This window comes from Phasianus colchicus, unplaced genomic scaffold, assembly GCF_987193195.1.
Source record: "Phasianus colchicus unplaced genomic scaffold, bPhaCol1.hap1.1 HAP1_SCAFFOLD_90, whole genome shotgun sequence".
Classification (NCBI taxonomy): Eukaryota; Metazoa; Chordata; class Aves; order Galliformes; family Phasianidae; genus Phasianus; species Phasianus colchicus.
In genome coordinates, this window is record NW_028325261.1 from 85788 (window position 1) to 99383 (window position 13596).

General features: G+C 50.9%; 2 long non-coding RNA genes across 4 annotated transcripts; both read right to left on the reverse strand.

The window, feature by feature from the left end:
- Window positions 1–758: 758 nt before the first annotated feature.
- LOC149911547 (uncharacterized) lies at window positions 759–3697 on the reverse strand. 2 transcript variants are annotated; one of them, XR_016463199.1, is made up of 3 exons: window positions 3352–3697; window positions 1305–1401; window positions 759–838 (listed from the first exon to the last, which is right to left on the reverse strand). It is a non-coding gene; the product is annotated as an uncharacterized LOC149911547 (long non-coding RNA). The 2 variants fall into 2 exon arrangements; XR_016463200.1 differs by lacking the exon at window positions 3352–3697 and adding an exon at window positions 2523–2898.
- A 6424-nt stretch (window positions 3698–10121) lies between these two features.
- On the reverse strand, window positions 10122–13060 carry LOC149911548 (uncharacterized). 2 transcript variants are annotated; one of them, XR_016463197.1, is made up of 3 exons: window positions 12715–13060; window positions 10668–10764; window positions 10122–10201 (listed from the first exon to the last, which is right to left on the reverse strand). It is a non-coding gene; the product is annotated as an uncharacterized LOC149911548 (long non-coding RNA). The 2 variants fall into 2 exon arrangements; XR_016463198.1 differs by lacking the exon at window positions 12715–13060 and adding an exon at window positions 11886–12261.
- Window positions 13061–13596: the final 536 nt, after the last annotated feature.

Here is a 13596-nt window from a genome sequence, read left to right on the forward strand (position 1 = left end):
CGAGACAGCAGTCCATGTCCCTTGAGGGATAACAGAGAAGCAGACAACCCGAGTATGTAGTTCTTAGGAAACTTATCCTTGGCTTCAAGAGAGGGCATCTCACCTCTCCCTCCCAAGTACATCAACCCAAACAACACTTCATACGTTGATACTCCCAAGTCTTTTCTGGGAGCGGTTCGTATTCAGAGAAGGGCTACAGGTAAACGCTTTGGCCATGGTCATTTGGTCTCTAAAATCCATTTTGACAAGCGCTTTGTCAGCATCTGACCGATCCATCCTACTTTCTCTGAAGAAGGAGGGTGCCGGTGAGTACGGAACTCCCGCTTGATTTCTAGAGTTCTCATTAGCTCCTGTAGGACCTGTGAAGTAAAGTGGTTTCCCTTATCTGAGACGATATTCTACGTGATCCCATATCTAGGGATCGCGCCCAGGTGTAGAGTCCTTAGTGCAGAAAAGACAGGGACCTGTTGGAGCACCCAGAGGACCAAGGGTAAATCCTGCCTGACCGATCTAGCGGCCGTCTGTGATGGTGTCACTGCATCAATAGCCAAGTGAAGAACCACTGATATCATCCACCTGGACTTCAGCAAGGCCTCTGACACAACATCCTTCTTTCCAAATTGGAAGGATACGGATTCGGTGAGCGGACCGTTCAATGGACAAAGAACCGGCTGCAGCATCGAGTCCAGGAGCCAACGGCTCCGTGTCTGGATGGCGATCGGTGATGAATGGCATCTCAAAGGGGTCCACGCTGGGGCTGAGACTCTTCAATATCTTCATCAGTGGCATCACCAGCGGGATCAAGTGCACCCTCAGAAAATTTGCTGACAACACCAAGCTGTGAGGACCAGTGACACACCAGAGGGGCAGGACGCCAACCACAGGGATCTAGACAGGCTCAAGCAGCGGGCACAGACAAACCTCATCAGCTTCAACAAATCCAGGTGCAGTGTCTTGCACCTGGGACAAGAGAACCTCCCACTACCAATACATGCTGGGGGATGAAAGAGCTGAGCATAGGCCTGTCCCAAAAGACCTGGTGGATGGCAAGCTGTATGTGAGCCAGCAAAGTGCCCTCCCAGCCCAGAAAACCAGCCACATCCTGGGCTGCACCAAAAGATGTGCGGTCAGCAGGTGAAAAGGGGCGATCCTGCCCCTCTGCTCTGTGCTGAAGAGGCCTCACCTGGAGTACTGTGTCCATATGAAGAGTCCTCAGTGCAGAAGAGACATGGACCCGTTGGAGCACATACAGAGGACGGCCACAAAAAAAAAAAAAAAAAGAACCAAAGGATCAAACACCTCACCTGTGAGGACAGGCTGAGAGAGCTGGGGCTGTTCAGCCCGGAGAAGTGAAGGCTCCGAGGTGACCTGGTAACAGCCTTTCGATACCCAAAGGGGAGCCTAAAGGAAAGAAGAAGGGAAAATTTAGGTTAGATATAAGGAAAATATCTTTCACAGCAAGGGACAAGGGGAAACGTTTTAAGTTGAGGGAGGGAAGATTTAGGTTGGACGTCAGGGGGAAGTTCTTTACAGAGAGAGCGGTGAGGTGCTGGAACAGCTGCCCAGAGAGGCTGTGGATGCCCCGTCCATCCCTGGAGGTGTTCAATCCAGGTTGGATGGGGCCCTGGGCAGCCTGGTCTAGTATGAAATGGGGAGGTTGATGGTCCTGCATGTAGCAGGGGGGTTGGAGATTCACGATCCTTGAGGTCCCTTCCAACCCAAGACATTCTGTGATTCTGTGCAGTGGACCAGGTTGCCCAGAGATGCGGTGGATGCCCTGTCCCTTCCAAGGTGACACACAGGGCAACCTGATCTAGCTGTGAATATCCCTGTTCATTGTGGGCGAGTTGGACTAGACCATCATAAATGGTCACTTCCGAATCTAAGGAGTCTCTGGTATGATACCTGAAGCCATGTCCACAAAAGACATCGATGGCCTGGTGAGCAATCAGGGTAGGTGGGGAAGCCTGTGTGCTCAACAGCTCTGGGGAAGCTCACCAAGTAGTCCAGTCAGGAAGATTCACATCAGCCATAGAGCCTCTCTGTGCCAGTGCCAGTATTCAGCACACCAGAGGTACTGCTTCATCACACTGGTGGGTCCCACAGCTGCAGAACTAGCTATTTAATGGTGGTCAGGAGATGGAAGGAAGAGGGGTGGGGAGATTGGCTATCGTACAGACTAGGAAAGTAACATGCTCTGAGAACTATGCCCTGACATCTGTTACTACTGACAAATTTGTAAGGGAGGTCTAGGAGAGAACCAGACAAGACAGGAACAGAATACTCGTGTTCAGTATGCTCAAGTAGTGGAGACTGTATTACACTAAGCTAGGATGAAGAAAATGGCCACTGGGGCTGGGGGTTTTCTTAAGCTCAGGTCCCAGCCCGATACATGCACCTCACCCTATTACTAGCCACATAGCTTATTGGGCCAGAACAATAAACCCCAGGGAGCAAGGCGAGCCCCTTGTGACACCCATTCCATCTTTTAGTGAGCATCCCACAGCCATCACAAAACCCACCTGCATACAAGCGATGCATGAACAAGGGATTTGTGGCGTTCCATTATCCGCTCCACAGATTTCACAGTGCTTAAACCACTAACTAGAGGAGCCCCAGGAACCCTTAAACCCCATCGAGCTGCAAAACGGAATGGATCCAAAGACACAAGGAACATGATTTAAATACTCAGCATGGGCGGAATTAATACGTGGCACAGGAGACACAGAGGGGACATGGGCAGAGGACACAGGGAGGACACAAAGACACAGGCGGGACACGAGGACACAGAGGGAACGCATCATGAAATGGATTGGGACAACGTGATAGCAGACAAACCAAGTTTGGAGTCTCAGGTTGGAGATTAGGCAATGAGAATCATGAAAGAGGGAACAGAGACTTCACAAGAAGGTACTGAACTTAAGAAGAGTTACAGAGGAAACCTGGAGAACACAGGATCCCTTTACGGAAAAGCGCATTAGCTCCAGGCATTTCCAGAGTTGCAATGCTCAGTCAGCCAACCAGCATTACCTTGGGACTGACTGAAGCATTCCAGAAATGAGACAAGAGCAAAAGAAAGGAATGTATGTCAGCCCCTCCGTTACCAGTTCGGAGAAAGGGAGATAACCCCTTCACTCCCTTAAGAAAAGAATTGAAAAGAAAAATAAGAACAAGCATAGCAGACATTGCTGCTCCAGTCTGTAGGAAATATCCAAATACTTTTCTAGGACGGTATCTCTGATAAAGCAGATTTTATTTGCAATTGCAATGGCGGGCCTCCTGCAAGCAGGAGAGCACACAGAAAACAGAGTTACCTCTTTTATTCCCTATTCCCCGACGCTTCTCTCTTACCCCCTGGCTCCTCATCGGCTGAGTACTTCAGGTTCACAATCTTCTCGACACTTCTCTAAACATGGAAACACTGGACAAACAAATTTTTGCTGCATAAGCATCAATCTGTAGTTAATTAACTTATTCCACATCTGATCGTTATTTTGTGGATACCTGCTTGTCCTCCTTTCTACAAAGATAAGCTTGGGAGAGAGGCAGGGGAGTATCCTGGTGCCTGCCTTCACACCCCAACCTTCTCATGGAGTGAGACAGTCCAGCCTTGTGTAGAGGCCCTAACTTCTTTGATGTTTGCTAGATCTTTCTTTTGCTAAGAGTTTCTTATCCTAAGAGAACAGCTCTACAATGTTTTCTAATTCTTAGCACGCTATACTCGCATTGTTTGGAACACTTAACAACTATTACAGTTTTGCAATAAGGAATTAATCACATATTTCAGTAATAATGTTTCTAAAACATGCCACTAACATATACAGTATTTTACTTCTTAGATCAACTATTTCTAAGGATAAGTTACAGAATACAAATGCATTATGTTCTACTTCTTCAAACCAATTGCTTCTTTTTAATATCAAATGCAGAAACAACACTCCATTCCCACAAGTCCAGCTTCAGATCCCCTCAGAAAGGGGAAGATCAAAGCCCTACAGCAGGGAACAAAAATCAGTTGCCTCTTTCCAGGAAAGAGCACTCACCCAACAGTCCACAGCAGGCAGTCTCCAGCAAAAGATGCTGCCTTGGGGGCTGCCAGCCCTTAAATGAGGTGAGGGAGGGGTGGAGCCAGGCTCAGCCCCACCTGGTCCCACAGCTGCATTGCTTCCACCTGTGCTTGCAGGGCTGCACCACCCCTCACCAGATGCTCCATCACTGCTTCAGGCTGTGATCTCAAAGTTCCCATAACGTCATGAATAAAAAAAAAAAAAAAAGTGAATTGGGTCTGCCTGTCTGGCAAGGGGAAGTTTATCACTGAATGAGCAAGGATGGCCCACATATTTTGATTCCAGTCAGATGTCCTCAAAGGCAACTGATAAAATTTCTAATAGATAGGAGAGCACAGATTTTAATACTGATGCAGCAAGATGCTGAGAAGCTGCATGTGCAGCGAAAAGGCTGCGATTACGGTGTGAGTGGAGCGAGTGCTGTTTGCCAAACTGCCAGGGTCAGCTTATGGCTCCCCAGTGAGAAATGTGCATTACCTACTCACGCAGCGATTAAAGACCATCGTGAAAATATTTTACGATTTGGTGTCCTCAGTGGGTGAAGCTGGCACCTGCCTGTAAGGCACCGTGTAGCCATTGGGCTCCAACATCAATCCCAAACCCCAAAGAAGTAGGGAGGCTGCAGCGTGCGTACTTCGTGCAGCCCCTGCGCACCTCAAGTCAGAGATCACTGACGTACCGCAGGACCCATTTCTGCTGCGGCACGACGTGGGATTGCTGAAGTCACTGCAGATCTGGAGAACAGACAAAGCATCTCCAGAACGCACTCCCCATACAACTTGCCCACATGCAGGGGGCACAAGCCCCATTTTGGGGGCAATGATCCCCACTTGTGGGGTGCTACCCTCACCCCACTGTCACAGCCATGCCCCGAGGACACCATCACCCCACTGCGCATGGCCAGCAACGTCTCCCCGGACTCCACTCCCACAGGCATCCCCGTCCTTGTCCTCAAGCCGACAACATCGGCATGGAGCAAAGCGGGGCAGGGGGCGTGGGAGGACTTGAGGGGACATGAGAGGGCACATGGGGACACAGGGACATGGGGGGACACGGAGGGACATGGGGTTGACGCGTGGGGTCAGAACTAGAGAGGCAAGAGGAGGTGGCACGTGGAGGTGACACAAGGAGGTGGCAGGCTGTGCCAGGAGTTTGAGCAGCACTGCGGGGCAGATGAGCAGTGCCAGCCCAACGTGGGGGTGATGGTGACACTCCAGGATGAGGAGCTGCTACTGTTTTTCAAGCAGGTAGGAGTTTGTTATCCATACATAATACTGCACTTGTTGTTTTCTTTTTTAAATCAGTGACAGTATGCGATCTGATCCAATGTCTTTGAAAAGTGTGGTTTCAGGATTGTCAGCTGAAACAGCAGCAGAACACAGGCCGTTGCCTGTGGGGGAAGGGACGGGGAAGGAAGTGAGGAAAGAAAGGAGGAAGCCTGAAAAAGGAATGAGGATGGCACGGGGCGAAGGAAGGGGGCGAGACATAGGGGAATGAAGGGAAAAGGACAGAATAGCGGTGGAGCAGCCTAAAAAGCAGCAACAAGCTCTGGGAGGACTGCAGAGTGCCAGATTCTGTAGCGGGTGTGTATCTGTGTGTGTATGTTGTCATTACCTGCCTGGTTTGGGGTCGGGGCTGTTGTTGCTTCTGAGCTCCTGCAGAGGGAAGAGCTTGAGCAATCGGTGCCCATGCAGAACTGCAGCACGGGGGAGCGCTTGGTAAGGACAGCCCTGCAGCCCTCAGCTGGACGAACTTCTTCCGTGTGTCCAGACTGTGAGCTGTGCAGCCGTGCCTGGCTGCACTGCTCCAGCTCAGAGTCCGCTGCCTGAAGCTGCATCTTTGCTGCCTTCCCTCCTGCCCAGAGCCTCGAAGCTGCTCCCACAGTCCTCTGCCCACCCCCAACACGCCAGAGAAGACATCTGGCAGCGGGCTGGAGGAATCCCAGCACCCTGTTTTCCTTCTGCCCGCAGCTCTCTCCTCCTCTGCCACACAGGGCACCAGCCTGCAAAATGGGAATGGTCGGGAGGAAAGGGAGCACTGGCAGGAGCGACTGCTGCAGCTGGCCGGGGGGGTCTGCGTCCCCCGTGCCCTTGTGGGCTATCTGTCCAGCTGCAGGAGGACCAGAGAAGGGCAGATAAAAAGGTGCAGCTGAGCAAGCAGTGGACCTGCACAACTCTCTGGCCATCCTCCCGATGGCAGCTGTGACACATCGATTCTTTCCATGCAGCTGAATTCATGTTTTCCATCTGTAAACTTAAGTGGAGAACTGCAGGTTTTGTTAATCTTTGTGGAAATGATGTAACGGTCCCCAAGAATCTCAGAACTGCAACTTTGTCTCTGCCTGCGTAGACCTGCTAGGGCCTAAAACTACCCGTTTTATGGCATTAAAAAGAATAAAAAGCCAAAAATGAAACCTGGAGTTGAAGAAAGACCTTGGAAAAAAACACATTAAAATGTGAACAAGACAGAGGCTGAGCAAACGTTAATATAGCCCAGTGCTTTCTGCCAAAGTGCTTTATTTCGTTATCGTTAAATTTGCCGGGCAGTTACATTTCGGTATGTGAATATTTAGAAACAGTGCCATGGATGCTGGCAAAAACGAGTCTGTTTTCTTTTTTAACAGATATTCATAAGCACTTAGCACAGCTTTCCGGGGTCTGGAGTAGTTTCCCTTTGTTTTCTTCGTCTTTTCCCCCCGCTTGTAACTTCGCGCTCTTCCCCCGTCATCACAACGCGGAACGGATCGCCACGGCCTGCGCCGCGGGTCGCCGGCAATGCCGCCGGAGTTCTTCCCGCGGTCTCTGCTGCCACCTCGTGGCCAATGCGCGGAACTGCCGCTGCCTGCTGCTCAGGCCGGCAAGCGGTACAACGCATGCGCGTACAAACGCGGAAGTGGCGTTTAAACCGCTCTGCGCCGCTAATCCGCCGCTCTCTATGGTGATCAGTCCTCCAGGTAATAGCGAACACGCGCGCGTCAACTGAAAGATAGCAATTGTTTCGACAGACCACTGCGGGGACGGGCAAGCAGCCGATTCTTGCACCGCCGGCTCAGCGATAATTTCCCCTTCTAATCCAGGATGCCCCTCGTCTATTTCCGCCGATTTATGCCCGAGCCCACCCGGGAACGGACCGGGTCGGCTCACGGCTGCCCCTCAGCGCCTCGTGGCACCCAACGTGCTTGCCGCCGCGGTGGAGGAGCAGACGTTTGGGGCTCCAGCCCCAGCCCTGCACCGCAGCGTTCCTGGAAAAGCAAGTCTCGCGAGAGCAACGCACACGGGCCAAGCTAGGCACCGCGCACGCGGCAGTCTCCGCACCGCACTACGCAGGCGCGGTTCTCGAGACAACAGCACGGAGTACGGACGCGCGATTCATGAGAAAGCACGACGCATGCGCCAGTGGTTTAAAAAAAAAAAAGAAGAAGAAGAAAAAAAAAAGCGCTACGCGCGCACTGGATTCTGTTCCGAACGGGGCATGCGCCGCACTCTGCCCGCGACGGCGCATGCGCGTGGCTGTGCCCCGCAATGCGCGTGTGCCACGTGCTCTGCGCGCGCGCCAGCCTCGACGCCGCAATACGCACGCTTTCCTCACGGCCGCAAAACGCACGCGCCGTCGTTTGCAGCGCCTCCAGTACGTTCTCGAAGCAGACCGGGGCATAAAACCGCCCGAGGAAACAGACGAGGAGCATTCTGGATCGGAAGAGAGAAAAGTGTCGCGGAGCCGGCGGTCCAAGTATTGACTGCTCACCTGCATCTCAGGGCTTCGAAGAAATGCGTGCGATTGGAAAGCTTGTGGCGCATGCGCACTACTTCCCGGGGGACCGAGCACCACTTCCGCGTGCCTGCGCGCACGCGCCCTGCTGCCTGCGGCGACGTAGCGACGCTGCCGCAATTCTGCCGATTGACCGCGTGGGGGCACCAGAGACAGCTGAAACAACCTCGATGCAGTTCCCCCGATTGGCCACGAGGGGGCGCGAGAGATCGCGGAAACAACCGCGACGCACTTTTGCCGATCGGCCACGCGGTGGCACCAGAGACCGCGGAAATCACTTCGCCGCTAGGACTGCTGTGGGTCTGCACCAAGCCATCGCCAGCCCGTTCTCTCTTTTGATGGCAGAGGAAAAACACAGAAGGGAGAGGGGGGAAGGGAAGACGACAAAGACAACGAAGGAAATCTTCGACAAACCCACCAAACCTGCGCTCAGCGCGTAGGGGTACTTGTCAATAAACAAATAACCAGCAAATTGATGTTGTCAAGATTTTTATTACTCTATTTTTTGCAGCCAGCGTCCGAGGTAATGAAAAACCTCGTACGAAGCAGGCAGATGCGTGCAGCCAAGCCATGGCTTGAAACGATTAACCACATTTGGTTTTGACACCACGTTTGTGAGAAACACTCAAAGCCAAAAAATTCAGGTTAGGCCAGGATCTCAGTGATAGCAGCAAAGTTTATTCGTCATTGCAATAACAGGCTCATGTCCCCTATTAGCGAGGGAGGGACTGTGCAACAGTCAGCGAAATTCATTCCGTTCTATACTCCAAACCCAACGCAGGTAACGCTCTCCTGGCATTCACTGGTTGAGCGTCTCAGGCTTACACTCTCCCCGATGCTGTTGCTATGATACATTTCCATATAAGGTCCATTACCAACCCGTTGTTCTTTCATATGTTTTGTACTTCTCCATGGAGATACGAGGGCCATATTTCCAAGAGTGAGCACATGCGTTCTGTCCTGTGCTGGGCTCTCTTTCTCCAGCCCGCATCTTTGCCTTGTTTTGCACCTGGCTCACTTCTACCCCAGTCAGAACGCCCCCAATCTTTAACTTTCTACTCTGTTCAACAGCTTTCTTAGTGGAAGGAAAACAGCTATTTCACAAGAGGGTTATAAGTTCAGTGAAGGTCAATACTACGTACCGAAAACACTAAAAGCTTCTACTGCAAAAACACAACCTACCTTTCACAACCAGACCCAGAACCAACCCCCAAGGAGCGCCGCCACTCACAGCTCTCCACCCGCACTCTGCACCGCCGATCACCGCCCCCTGAGCTCAGCCAGTAAGCCAGTTCTCAGCCCACCTCGTTGTCCACTCATCTAACCCACGCTTCCTCAGCTTCATTTGCAGGATGTCGTGGGAGACTGTATCGAAAGCATTGCTGAAGTGAAGGCAGACGACATCCACTGCAGCAGCACCTGAAATGGTCCATCCCACTCGGGCTGAAGCTTTGATTCCTTACACGTGCGTGTTAGGACCCAGCCTCCAGCACGGAATGAGGGCACTAGAAATTCCAGAGGTGGAGCTCGAGACAGCAGTCCATGTCCCTTGAGGGATAACAGAGAAGCAGACAACCCGAGTATGTAGTTCTTAGGAAACTTATCCTTGGCTTCAAGAGAGGGCATCTCACCTCTCCCTCCCAAGTACATCAACCCAAACAACACTTCATACGTTGATACTCCCAAGTCTTTTCTGGGAGCGGTTCGTATTCAGAGAAGGGCTACAGGTAAACGCTTTGGCCATGGTCATTTGGTCTCTAAAATCCATTTTGACAAGCGCTTTGTCAGCATCTGACCGATCCATCCTACTTTCTCTGAAGAAGGAGGGTGCCGGTGAGTACGGAACTCCCGCTTGATTTCTAGAGTTCTCATTAGCTCCTGTAGGACCTGTGAAGTAAAGTGGTTTCCCTTATCTGAGACGATATTCTACGTGATCCCATATCTAGGGATCGCGCCCAGGTGTAGAGTCCTTAGTGCAGAAAAGACAGGGACCTGTTGGAGCACCCAGAGGACCAAGGGTAAATCCTGCCTGACCGATCTAGCGGCCGTCTGTGATGGTGTCACTGCATCAATAGCCAAGTGAAGAACCACTGATATCATCCACCTGGACTTCAGCAAGGCCTCTGACACAACATCCTTCTTTCCAAATTGGAAGGATACGGATTCGGTGAGCGGACCGTTCAATGGACAAAGAACCGGCTGCAGCATCGAGTCCAGGAGCCAACGGCTCCGTGTCTGGATGGCGATCGGTGATGAATGGCATCTCAAAGGGGTCCACGCTGGGGCTGAGACTCTTCAATATCTTCATCAGTGGCATCACCAGCGGGATCAAGTGCACCCTCAGAAAATTTGCTGACAACACCAAGCTGTGAGGACCAGTGACACACCAGAGGGGCAGGACGCCAACCACAGGGATCTAGACAGGCTCAAGCAGCGGGCACAGACAAACCTCATCAGCTTCAACAAATCCAGGTGCAGTGTCTTGCACCTGGGACAAGAGAACCTCCCACTACCAATACATGCTGGGGGATGAAAGAGCTGAGCATAGGCCTGTCCCAAAAGACCTGGTGGATGGCAAGCTGTATGTGAGCCAGCAAAGTGCCCTCCCAGCCCAGAAAACCAGCCACATCCTGGGCTGCACCAAAAGATGTGCGGTCAGCAGGTGAAAAGGGGCGATCCTGCCCCTCTGCTCTGTGCTGAAGAGGCCTCACCTGGAGTACTGTGTCCATATGAAGAGTCCTCAGTGCAGAAGAGACATGGACCCGTTGGAGCACATACAGAGGACGGCCACAAAAAAAAAAAAAAAAAGAACCAAAGGATCAAACACCTCACCTGTGAGGACAGGCTGAGAGAGCTGGGGCTGTTCAGCCCGGAGAAGTGAAGGCTCCGAGGTGACCTGGTAACAGCCTTTCGATACCCAAAGGGGAGCCTAAAGGAAAGAAGAAGGGAAAATTTAGGTTAGATATAAGGAAAATATCTTTCACAGCAAGGGACAAGGGGAAACGTTTTAAGTTGAGGGAGGGAAGATTTAGGTTGGACGTCAGGGGGAAGTTCTTTACAGAGAGAGCGGTGAGGTGCTGGAACAGCTGCCCAGAGAGGCTGTGGATGCCCCGTCCATCCCTGGAGGTGTTCAATCCAGGTTGGATGGGGCCCTGGGCAGCCTGGTCTAGTATGAAATGGGGAGGTTGATGGTCCTGCATGTAGCAGGGGGGTTGGAGATTCACGATCCTTGAGGTCCCTTCCAACCCAAGACATTCTGTGATTCTGTGCAGTGGACCAGGTTGCCCAGAGATGCGGTGGATGCCCTGTCCCTTCCAAGGTGACACACAGGGCAACCTGATCTAGCTGTGAATATCCCTGTTCATTGTGGGCGAGTTGGACTAGACCATCATAAATGGTCACTTCCGAATCTAAGGAGTCTCTGGTATGATACCTGAAGCCATGTCCACAAAAGACATCGATGGCCTGGTGAGCAATCAGGGTAGGTGGGGAAGCCTGTGTGCTCAACAGCTCTGGGGAAGCTCACCAAGTAGTCCAGTCAGGAAGATTCACATCAGCCATAGAGCCTCTCTGTGCCAGTGCCAGTATTCAGCACACCAGAGGTACTGCTTCATCACACTGGTGGGTCCCACAGCTGCAGAACTAGCTATTTAATGGTGGTCAGGAGATGGAAGGAAGAGGGGTGGGGAGATTGGCTATCGTACAGACTAGGAAAGTAACATGCTCTGAGAACTATGCCCTGACATCTGTTACTACTGACAAATTTGTAAGGGAGGTCTAGGAGAGAACCAGACAAGACAGGAACAGAATACTCGTGTTCAGTATGCTCAAGTAGTGGAGACTGTATTACACTAAGCTAGGATGAAGAAAATGGCCACTGGGGCTGGGGGTTTTCTTAAGCTCAGGTCCCAGCCCGATACATGCACCTCACCCTATTACTAGCCACATAGCTTATTGGGCCAGAACAATAAACCCCAGGGAGCAAGGCGAGCCCCTTGTGACACCCATTCCATCTTTTAGTGAGCATCCCACAGCCATCACAAAACCCACCTGCATACAAGCGATGCATGAACAAGGGATTTGTGGCGTTCCATTATCCGCTCCACAGATTTCACAGTGCTTAAACCACTAACTAGAGGAGCCCCAGGAACCCTTAAACCCCATCGAGCTGCAAAACGGAATGGATCCAAAGACACAAGGAACATGATTTAAATACTCAGCATGGGCGGAATTAATACGTGGCACAGGAGACACAGAGGGGACATGGGCAGAGGACACAGGGAGGACACAAAGACACAGGCGGGACACGAGGACACAGAGGGAACGCATCATGAAATGGATTGGGACAACGTGATAGCAGACAAACCAAGTTTGGAGTCTCAGGTTGGAGATTAGGCAATGAGAATCATGAAAGAGGGAACAGAGACTTCACAAGAAGGTACTGAACTTAAGAAGAGTTACAGAGGAAACCTGGAGAACACAGGATCCCTTTACGGAAAAGCGCATTAGCTCCAGGCATTTCCAGAGTTGCAATGCTCAGTCAGCCAACCAGCATTACCTTGGGACTGACTGAAGCATTCCAGAAATGAGACAAGAGCAAAAGAAAGGAATGTATGTCAGCCCCTCCGTTACCAGTTCGGAGAAAGGGAGATAACCCCTTCACTCCCTTAAGAAAAGAATTGAAAAGAAAAATAAGAACAAGCATAGCAGACATTGCTGCTCCAGTCTGTAGGAAATATCCAAATACTTTTCTAGGACGGTATCTCTGATAAAGCAGATTTTATTTGCAATTGCAATGGCGGGCCTCCTGCAAGCAGGAGAGCACACAGAAAACAGAGTTACCTCTTTTATTCCCTATTCCCCGACGCTTCTCTCTTACCCCCTGGCTCCTCATCGGCTGAGTACTTCAGGTTCACAATCTTCTCGACACTTCTCTAAACATGGAAACACTGGACAAACAAATTTTTGCTGCATAAGCATCAATCTGTAGTTAATTAACTTATTCCACATCTGATCGTTATTTTGTGGATACCTGCTTGTCCTCCTTTCTACAAAGATAAGCTTGGGAGAGAGGCAGGGGAGTATCCTGGTGCCTGCCTTCACACCCCAACCTTCTCATGGAGTGAGACAGTCCAGCCTTGTGTAGAGGCCCTAACTTCTTTGATGTTTGCTAGATCTTTCTTTTGCTAAGAGTTTCTTATCCTAAGAGAACAGCTCTACAATGTTTTCTAATTCTTAGCACGCTATACTCGCATTGTTTGGAACACTTAACAACTATTACAGTTTTGCAATAAGGAATTAATCACATATTTCAGTAATAATGTTTCTAAAACATGCCACTAACATATACAGTATTTTACTTCTTAGATCAACTATTTCTAAGGATAAGTTACAGAATACAAATGCATTATGTTCTACTTCTTCAAACCAATTGCTTCTTTTTAATATCAAATGCAGAAACAACACTCCATTCCCACAAGTCCAGCTTCAGATCCCCTCAGAAAGGGGAAGATCAAAGCCCTACAGCAGGGAACAAAAATCAGTTGCCTCTTTCCAGGAAAGAGCACTCACCCAACAGTCCACAGCAGGCAGTCTCCAGCAAAAGATGCTGCCTTGGGGGCTGCCAGCCCTTAAATGAGGTGAGGGAGGGGTGGAGCCAGGCTCAGCCCCACCTGGTCCCACAGCTGCATTGCTTCCACCTGTGCTTGCAGGGCTGCACCACCCCTCACCAGATGCTCCATCACTGCTTCAGGCTGTGATC